This window comes from Schistocerca gregaria, chromosome 4 (genome assembly GCF_023897955.1).
Source record: "Schistocerca gregaria isolate iqSchGreg1 chromosome 4, iqSchGreg1.2, whole genome shotgun sequence".
In the NCBI taxonomy this organism is placed as follows: domain Eukaryota; kingdom Metazoa; phylum Arthropoda; class Insecta; order Orthoptera; family Acrididae; genus Schistocerca; species Schistocerca gregaria.
The window spans coordinates 694851157-694862557 of NC_064923.1; positions in this window are offsets into that span (position 1 = coordinate 694851157).

The following is an 11401-nucleotide window of genomic DNA, read 5'->3' on the forward strand; positions in this document are numbered from 1 at the left end:
CAAAATTCCTAGATGATGTGATGAATCGCTGAATGCTGTAAATGTGGGAAAATGTATGTTAATGCGAATGAGTAGGAGCTACAAACCTTGTTCGAATACAGTATTATTAGTATCCTGCTTGATACAGTCAGGTCGTTTAAATATCTGTCGGAACACTGCAAAGCAATATGAAATGAAACGAGGATGTGAGAACTATCATTGGGAAGGAGAACGGTCCACTTCCGTTTGTAGGAAGAATCGTAGGAAAGATTGGTTCAGGTGGTTCAGCTGTAAATAGACCGCTTATAGGACGCTGGTGCGACCTGTTCTAGAGTACTGCTCTAGTGTTCGGGATCCGTGCCAGGTTGGATTGAAGGAAGACGTATCAGCAGGATGAACAAGAACAGGCTCACAAGGCAAATCTTTGACATAGCAAACACCAGCCAAAACTAGGCAAAAAGGATCACTGATATGTCTAAATATTTCTAGATTTGTTACTGGTATGTTCGAACAACTTATAAGTATTGCGTAGATGCTTCGGAAACTCAAATGGGTATCTCTGAACGGAAGGCGACATTCTTTTCTAGAAACGCTATTGAGATCATTTAGATAAGCGGCATCTGAAGCTGACTGACATACGATTCTATTGACGCCAGCATGCACTGCGCGTAAAGACCACGAAGACAAGGTACGAGACATTATTGCTCATAAGGAGACATATAGATAGTCGTTTTTTTCCTCTCTCTGTTTGCGAGTGCAGCAGGAATGGGAATAAGTAGTACCGTACAGGCTACCCGCTGCCACGTACGTTTACTTGCGGAGTATCTATGTAGATGTGAAACGTCCCCTTAGAAAAATTTTACAAGACTGTACTTAAACTGACACACAATATTTTTTAGCGCAACGCAATCTGACTTTCAAAAATCCCTACGAAAGAGTGGCCCTGACTACCATTAACCTATACGTTTCACAAATCACTTACCTCACAAAAATCTTCGTTACTCAAGCTACTGCAATACAGCGAGCGCCACTACTGCCAGCTAAATAAAAGATTCAAACTACTGAAGTAATAGTTACCAAATGACAGATTTAATAGACAAGAAACAATGTATTTACCTTAATAGTCCTAATATATACAGCAGTTCATGACATCCAGTCTTACAAATTTCAAAACTCTGCCATCTCTGTCCCCACATCCACCACTACCGGCGGCTCGCCCCCAACTGCGCAACGCTACGCACTGTTACCTTCCAGCTGCCGCTGCCCAACACTACGATGGCAGACAACAATGCAAACCAGCCACAGACTGCACACGGCACAGCCAGTGATTTTCATACAGAGCGCTACGTGGCGGCGGCGTTACCAATAAAAAATCCCTAAACAGCCTACTTACAGATGTACAAATTTTCTTTCATGATGTAATGTAGGAAGACAAGTGTCACAGTGGGAAACTGTGTACGCATCTTAGGACATTGTAAGTTATGGTGGCCACATTAAACATACTATACTCATCCAGTATTTGAGAACGAAGGCACTTAGTGACTTCCAGTGAACTGTACATACATAGCTCACTATCCTGCGATTCCTATGTATGTATTTATTCCATTCTTCTACTTATTCACCTCTTCTTTCCCGTCTCTCTGTCCATCTCCTCTTTCGCTCCCTTTCTGTCCACCTCGTCCTATCCCTCTCCGGCTCCATCTCACCTTCACTCTTCTCTCACTGTACACCGCTCCTTCCCACCTGCCCTTCTGTTCCTCCCCTTCCTAATCCATCTCCTTATTTACTTGAACATATCCACCTAACCCCTCTCTGTCCATCACCTCAACATCCCCAAGTTCATTCCTTCTCAGCCCATCTCCTCCTCTGCCAAGTCCTACCATTTCTTTCCCATCCCCTCTCAGTTCATTTTTTTCACTTTTTCTTAATTAATCCATCCTCTATATCTGATCATATTCTCCTCCCCCTCTGCCAAACACTTCCTCCCTCTGTCTCTGTCCACCTACTCCTCTGTCCTTTGTCTGCTCCTGTATGCCTCTCTGCTCTGCCTGTTCGCTTTCCTCTCTCCGTCTGACTCCTCCTTTCCCCACCCGTATCTGTGTGCTACTCCTCCTTGCCCTCACTGGCTTTCTCCCCCTCCCGCTTTTCTCATCCCTTGTTTTCACGCTCACCCCAGTGGGAGGCTAAGGGTTCTTACCCTCCTCAGTAGTTATTTCCAGATCGTAACTAATATGTGTATAAAGTTTTGTTGAAATCTATCCAGGGGTTTAGAATGAGCTCTTTAGCCTTCTCTTTGCCAGCGTATGTTTAACGTATTTCTCACATATTTGTACACATGCTTCACCTGTATCTCTACCGAATTTCACCCTGGAGTTAAATTTTCACTCAGCACTATGTTCATGGAGCCGTATCTCCTGAAATATTTCATGTACAGTGAGATTATTTTGCAGGTGCGTCTAGGGGCATGTTCAGCTAATGCCTCAGAAATGTGTTGTGAGTAGAGCTAGTGGGAGAGAAGTAATAAATTAAAACGTTATGCATGATGCGGAACTTTTCACGCGTTGCAATATCTATGATGTCTCATCTCTTCAACTAGGTGCTGTACCATCATAGATTTTTCTATGCACATTCAGCAGTGTATGTAGATAGCGCTTGTGGAAAAGTATTGCAAATAGAGTTAGTAGCATTTGCGGGTAATATATGAAAAAAAAACATCTTGCGAACAGAGTTAGTAGTAAAGGAATAATGAAGTTAAGCATCTTGTATGTTTCCAGAATGAGATTTCCACTCTGCAGCGGAGTGTGCGCTAATATGAATTTCCTTGCAGATTAAAACTGTGTGCCCAACCGAGACTCGAACTCAGATGTTAGGCGACTGAAGTATGGCTATTCGCAAGTCGTGGGCACAGTGCCTTTTCACCTACACAGCTACCTCATTGACAAGCAGGAAGTTCTTACCCCAACAGCCTTTATTTCCAGATGGTAAGTAACACGTCTACCAAGTTTGGCTGAAATTGGTACAGTGGTTTTGGAGGAAAACAGAAAATACACACACACACTTGAGTGGTCATGATTTCTTCTTTTTCCTTCCTTTTTCCAAATCATCTTCATACTCTCCCCGTGCTCTCTCTTGCGCTCCTCCAATAATTTACACTCCTGGAAATTGAAATAAGAACACCGTGAATTCATTGTCCCAGGAAGGGGAAACTTTATTGACACATTCCTGGGGTCAGATACATCACATGATCACACTTACAGAACCACAGTCACATAGACACAGGCAACAGAGCATGCACAATGTCGGCACTAGTACAGTGTATATCCACCTTTCGCAGCAATGCAGGCTGCTATTCTCCCATGGAGACGATCATAGAGATGCTGGATGTAGTCCTGTGGAACGGCTTGCCATGCCATTTCCACTTGGCGCCTCAGTTGGACCAGCGTTCGTGCTGAACGTGCAGACCGCGTGAGACGACGCTTCATCCAGTCGCAAACATGATCAGTGGGGGACAGATCCGAAGATCTTGCTGGCCCGGGTAGTTGACTTACACCTTCTAGAGCACTTTGGGTGGCACGGGATACATGCGGACGTGCATTGTCCTGTTGGAACAGCAAGTTCCCTTGCCGGTCTAGGAATGGTAGAACGATGGGTTCGATGACGGTTTGGATGTACTGTGCACTATTCAGTGTCCCCTCGACGATCACCAGAGGTGTACGGCCAGTGTAGGAGATCGCTCCCCACACCATGATGCCGGGTGTTGGCCCTGTGTGCCTCGGTCGTATGCAGTCCTGATTGTGGCGCTCACCTGCACCGCGCCAAACACGCATACGACCATCATTGTCACCAAGGCAGAAGTGACTCTCATCGCTGAAGATGACACGTCTCCATTCGTCCCTCCATTCACGCCTGTCGCGACACCACTGGAGGCGGGCTGAACGATGTTGGGGCGTGAGTGGAAGACGGCCTAACGGTGTGCGGGACCGTAGCCCAGCTTCATGGAGACGGTTGCGAATGTTCCTCGCCCATACCCCAGGAGCAACAGTGTCCCTAACTTGCTGGGAAATGGCGGTGCGGTCCCCTACGGCACTGCGTAGGATCCTACGGTCTTGGCGTGCATCTGTCCGTCGCTGCGGTCCGGTCCCAGGTCGACGGGCACGTGCACCTTTCGCCGATCACTGGCGACAACATCGATGTACTGTGGAGACCTCACGCCCCACGTGTTGACCAATTCGGCGGTACGTCCACCCTGTCTCCCGCATGCCCACTATACGCCCTCCCTCAAAGTCCGTCAACTGCACATACGGTTCATGTCCACGCTGTCGCGGCATGGTACCAGTGTTAAAGACTGCGATGGAGCTCCGTATGCCACGGCAAACTGGCTGACACTGACGGCGGCGGTGCACAAATGCTGCGCAGCTAGCACCATTCGACGGCCAACACCGCGGTTCCTGGTGTGTCCGCTGTGCCGTGCGTGTGATCATTGCTTGTACAGCCCTCTAGCAGTGTCCGGAGCAAGTATGATGGGTCTGACACACCGGTGTCAATGTGTTCTTTTTTCCATTTCCAGGAGTGTATTTCCTGTTCTTTTTTCGGTGTGTTTTTCTTAAAGTGTATGGTTCAATATGATGTTCCAGAACTGTTCTCGATTGTTAATGTTGTCCTGTGTGATTCCCAGTTCCTTAACTTCTTCTTCTGTTTCAGTGTTCCTATTTGTCTAGTTTTTGCTGGTGTTTGCTGTGTCCAAGATTTGCCTTGTGAACCTCTTCTTGTTCATCCTGCTGATATGTCCATAAAATTTCATCCTTCTCTCTCTAAAATGTCCGTTATTGTTTCTATCTCTATGTAGATCTCTCTTGTTGCTCTCTTTATCTAAATTCCTTCACGAAACCCTGGTCCATGTATTTTGCTCAGAATAGTTCTTTACTGCTTTTCAGTGTCTCTGATTTTGGTATTACCATAAATCACTGTAGTTTCAGCAGCGTAGAGTGCTTGTGGTAGAATCACTGTCTTATAATGCCTTAATTTTGCGTTGGCAGAAATAGAATGTTTGTTGTAGTGATTCCAAGTGAGCTTATATGCTTACTGTAGTAGTGACATTCTTTCTTGATTGGCTATGGAGTTCGGTCCAGCGGTGGATTATATCTCCTAATTATTAGAAGCGCACAACCGATGCCACATTCCCGTACTGAGCTGTAATGGGGATATTATCTTAAGGCTTGCTTTCCATGTACGGAGTCTTCTCTTAGGAGATTTATAGGCCAGTTTTCTGCTTCTAAAGTGCCAGTTTGCTTCTTCTCTATTGTTGGCTAGAATAGTAAGGTCATCCGCGAGAGCCAGACACCTCACATTTGTTCTCTGCTCTTTTTTAATCCCAAGTTGAATTCATTTATTTTATTTTCCCATGTCCTCACAATTCTTCCGCATTGAATAGAAGGGGGGTGAGACCATCTCCTTGGTGAACACCTGGATGAATATAAAATCCTCCGACGTTTGTGAATCTCCTTAATGGTTTGAGGCGACCAATTCTGAATTCCCCTCCTATGCCAACCTTTTCATCTTAGAGTAGCACTTTGAACCTACGTTCTCAATTATTTGCTCGATTTATTTCAATCTTTGTCTTCATGTAGAGCCAATACCCTCCACAGCTCCCTCTAGTACCATAGTTGTTATTCCCTGATGTCTTAACAGGTGTCCTAATATCGAGCCCTTCTTCTTGTCAGTGTTTTCCAGATACTTCTGTCTTCTCCTTTTCTGCACAGAACCTCCTCATTCCTTACCCTATCACTCTACCAAGTTATCAACATTCGCCTGTGGCACCACGTTTCCAATGTTTCGATTCTCTTCTGCTCCTGTTTTCCCACAACCATTGTTTCACTCTCATACAATACTCCATACGTACATTATCAGATATTTCTTCCCTACATTAAGGTCTTTTATACAAGAGACTTCTCTTAGCCAGAATGCCGTTTTTACCAGTTCTAGTCGCCTTTTTATCTCCTCCTTGCTCCGTTCGCCATGAGTTATTTTTCTGTCTAGGTAGCAGAATTCCTTGACATCAGCTAATTTGCGACCATCAACACTGGTGTTACGTTCTTCGCTGTTCTCATTTTTCTACTTCTCATTAGTTTCGTCTTTCTTAGATTTACCCTTAGTCCATATTTTGTATTCATTAGACGGTACATCCCATTCAGCAGAACGTGTTATTTTTCCTTACTTTCAGTGAGGGTAGCAACGTCATCACCGAATCTCATCTTTGATGCCCTTTCACCTTGAACTTTAATTTCACTATTGAAATTTTCTTCTCTTTCCATCATTCCTGCTGTTATGTGTTGATTGAACAGTAAGAGCGTCAAACTACATCCGCGTCTTACACCGTTTTTAATCGGAGCACTTCTTTCTTGGTCTTCCAGTGTCATTATTCTTTCTTGGCTCTTATAAATGCTGTATATTACCCGTCTCTCCCTGTAGCTTACGCCAAATTTCCTCAAAATTTGCAGGAATTAACACTGTCGAATAATTTTTCCAGGTGGAACAATCCTATAACACATCTTCATTTTTTTAAATCTTGCTTCCATTATCAACCTCAACGTCAGAAATGCCCCTCTGGTGCCTTTAGCTTTCCTAAAGCATCCTCAGTTTTCTATTCTATTCTTCTGTATACTTTCTTGTCAGTAACTTGGATGCATGTGCTGTTAAGGTGATTGTGCGATAATTCTCGCGCTGGTCAGCTCTTGCAATCTCCGGAATTGCATGGATACTTTTACGAATGGCAGGTGACATGTCGCCAGACTCATAGGTTCTACATACCAAATTAACAGTCATTTTGTTGCCACTTCCCCAATGATTTTAGAAATTCTGATGAAATGTTATGTATCCCTTCTGCCTTACTTCATCTCAAATCTTCGAAAGACCTTTTAAATTCGGATTCGGATACTGGATCCACTATCTCTTCTATATCGACTCCAATTCTTTCTTTTATCGCATCAGACAAGTCTTCCTCCTCACAGAGGTTTCCATTGTACTCTTTCCACCTATATGCTGTCTCCTCTGCTTGAAACAGTGGGATTCCCCCTGCGCAATTAATGTTACCACCCTTGCTTTTAATGTCACCTTTGTTTGTTTTGACCTTTCTGTATGCTTGATCCGTCCTTCCAACATCGTCATCATACTGACAGCATGCAAAATGCGTCGTTTGGTAATATCGTATAATATAGTTCTTTATTTCAAGCGTTACCACAAATCTCTTCTCACATAAATAACTCTGTTGTATTGAAACGTCCCCTTTGAATAATTATTACAAGACAGTGGTTAAACTGACACACAATATTTTTAGCGCAACGCAATCTGACTTTCAAAAATCCCTACAAAAGAATGCCCCTGACTAACATTACCATTTACGTTTCACAAATCACTTACCTCACAAATATCTTCCTTACTCCAGCTACTGCAATACAGCGAGCGCCACTACTGCCAGCTAAATGAAAGATTCAAACTACTGAAGGCACTAACTACTGATAGGCATAGTTAGCAAATGAAAGATTTTAATAGAGAACAAACAATGTATTTACCTCACTAGTCATAATATATATAGCAGTTCATGACACCAATTCTTACAAATTTCAAAACTCCGCCATCTCTCTCCCGACGTCCACCACTGCTGGCGGCTCACCTCCAACTGCGCAACGCTACGCGCTGTTAACATCCAGCTGCCGCTGCTCAACACTACAATGGCAGACAACAATGCAAACTAAACACAGACTGCGCACAGCACAGCCAGTGATTTTTCATACCGAGCGCTAAGCGGCGTTACCAATAAGAAAACCTAAACAACCTACTTACAGTATCATTTATTACATGTTCGTAAATGGTAATTTGACTACATTTTATGATAGTTACACACATTTATTTTGTGAGTGTTTTGAATTGTTTCCTTCATAGTTGAATTTTGCTTATTACTAATATTTGTTGATGTTCACACACTAGTTATTGGTTACAAGTGTCTTCTGTTTTGACTACCTCTGTAACGTTTTTTATGATATTACTGATCGATGTAGTTTTCATGCTATTAGTATGAGTTTCTCCTCCATAAAAGTAGCAAAAACGTTTTCGTCAAATTTGTTGAAGAGGTGCTGACATGTACTTAATCGAAGTGTAGAAAACTTTTTAAAATTACTCTTTGCCCTGCCTAATATGGTCAGCCACCTACCAGCCATCGAACGCCTATATGAAATGAGATTTGTATTTTATTCAGTTCATGTGCTCACTTTCATGAGCTTTGTACTTAAGTTTGATTTGAATGTAAGTACGATACTGTCAGGAATTTCTATATATTGGAATACTTGGAAACACGTTTATTTATATTTTCTGTCATTAGCTTCTTGTACATTTCATGTCACAGCTTCAGACTGATGATGAAAATTTTAAATGCGAGCATGTTAAGAAACAATTGCGCAATCAAGACATTTCTATACATCAAAGTTGTGCCGAGTTCGACAATTAGCGTCAACATCAGATCAAGAGCCAACACCGTAACATCTCTGTCAGAGGCGAAATGAAGTGGTGTGATTCTCCCCTCTACCTACGGAAAGACTGAGTCGTGTCTATGCACAGTCAGATCTGTCCTGAGTTGTACGCGTGTAGAATTTTTATCCTGAGAGACGAGGACCATACTCTACACTTACGAAATTCACTGTTCAATACTTCGGTTGAAAACAAGGAAATCGTTGGTTGCGTCTTGAAGGTTCACCATTTTTCTATCACTTTTTCTCTTCTAGCGGAAATATTTATGTGTTACTGCACCATGTGATCTGTACGGATCAAAGACTCATTACAACTGTGGTAGAGAAAGAGATTATCTCTGACCCGTGATACCAAAGCGGACTTACTTCTGATTTAGTAATTGCGGAGAGTAGGATCGCAGCGGAAATGTAAATAGCGACATGGTTGTAAGCTGACATTTTTAATGCGGAAGGTAATTTGATTAATCATGGTAACATTTTATCTCATACTAGAGGATGATATAACCTGAAATGTAGCTATGAAGATCGTTTATGGAAAAAAATAATTTCAAGAATGGAAAGAACACTTTTAATGATTTGGTTGTTTTACCTTCTCACTTGCCCGTGGCTCGGAACATTATTTGGTGTGTGTTAACCAGGGAAATCAGTAAGGCGTGCACCACGGTCGTTTATGCATTATTTTGAGAGATTAATTTCAATACTAATACACAATTTGGACACTGATTCCCATGCTGGAGAGGAAATACGTCGTAGCACACAAGAAGGCTTCCCCACGGCATACGACTGTGTCTCTGACTGTTTTAAGTATTTTCAGTGTCGACGATCGCCGGAATTCAGCAGAGGCACAAAAGTTTTATTCGAGGAGTTGATTTCTAAATCGAGATGCAGACAAAGTATGATCATGAACTGTAACTGGCTAATCATTTTGTTTCGTAGATCTAAGAATTAAAATAGGTATTAAATCTATGTCTTGGATCGTGGGAGATATTTTTTTTTAAATATTGGCGAAACGACTTCTCTCGCCCGTAAGTTTCCGTTCAAGTAGCTATAAATTATTCAGCCTTCGTAGTTTAACTTTTCGTAATTTCGTTGGGAGGGAAGTTAAAATCGACACGGCAATAGAAAACTTTGCAGAACAGAACACGAGAAGGGAGAGAGGGCTAGCATAGTACTCAACTGCTAGACTTTAGAAAGGAGACTTCTGTGTACACCAAAGCCCTTTCGTAGTTTTAATTTCCAATACTACACGATCCAGTTTTATTGTACACTTTTGGCCATTAAAATTGCTACACTACGAAGATGACGTGCTACAGACGTGAAATTTAACCGACAGGAATAACATGCTTTTCAGAGAATTCACACAAGGTTGGCAACACGTATAACGTGCTGACACGAGAAAAGTCTCCAATCGATTTCTCATACACAAACAGCAGTTGACCGGCGTTGCCTGGTAAAACGTTAATGTGATGCCCCGTGCAAGGAGGATAAATGCGTACCATCACGTTTCCGACTTTGATAAGGGTCGGTATTGTAGCCTATCGCGATTGCGGATTATCGTATCGCGACATTGCTGCTCGCGTTGGTCGAGATCCAATAACTGTTGGGAGAATTTGGAATCGGTGTTCAGGAGAGCAATACGGAACACCGTTCTGGATCCCAACGGCCTCGTATCACGAGCAGTCGAGATGACAAGCATCTTATCCGCGTGGCTGTGCAGCCACGATTCTATCCCTGAGTCAATAGATGGGGACGTTTGCAAGACAAAAACCATCTGCACGAACAGTTGGAGGACGTTTGCAGCAGCATGAACTATCATTTCGGAGACCATGTCTGCGGTTAGCCTTGACGCTGCATCACAGGTAGGAGAGCCTGCGATGGTGTACTCAACGACGAACCTGTGTGCACGAATAGCGAAACGTCATTTTTTCGGATGAATCCAGGTTCTGTTTACAGCATCATGATGGTCGCATCCGTGTTTGGCTTCATCGCGGTGAACGCACATTGGAAGCGTGTATTCGTCATCGCCATACTGGCGTATCACCCAGCACGATGGTATGGTGTGACTTGGTTACACGTCTTGATCACCTATTGTTCGCACTGACGGCACTTTGAACAGTGGACGTTACATTTCAGATGTGTTACGACACATGGCTCTACCCTTCATTCGATCCCTGCGAAACCCTACATTTCAGCAGGATAATGCACGACCGCATGTTGCAGGTCGCGTAAGGGTCTTTCTGCATACACAAAATGTTCGACTGCTGTCCTGGCCAGCGCATTCTCCAGATCCCTCACCAACTGAAAACGTCTGGTCAATGGTTGCCGAGCATCTGGCTTGTCACAATACGCCAGTCACTACTCTTGATGAACAGTGGTATCGTGTTGAAGGTGCATGGGCAGCTGTTCCTGTAGACGCCACGCCCAGGCGTATCAAGGCCGTTAACACAGCAAGAGGTGGTTGTTCAGGGTACTGATTTCTCAGGATCTATGCACCGTAATTGCGTGAAAATGTAATCACATGTCACTTTAGTGTAATATGTTTGTCCAATGAATACCCATTTGTTAGTTGTAACTTTCTAATACTAAATGATCCAGTTTTATTGTATTAAGACATTTGACCTTAACTATACTTGAAATCGAAATGGTTTTGTAGTGTCAGCCCGATGAATTTCCACCTCGCACTCGCGTTGGATGCAGTAATTTGCGCTCGCGCAATCGCGACCGTGGTGCCCAAGTCAGGGACCACGGGCAGCGCTCTCTCCCCGGCCGGGCTGATGGCCGGCTGGCCTCATCGGTAAACGATAAGGGCGGCCGAGGGCCGGAGCTTAGCGGCGGTCCGTGCCGGGCCGGCCTCGCCGGGCCGCCGCGCCGGCAGGTTATCTGGCGGGATAAGCGCTGACGCC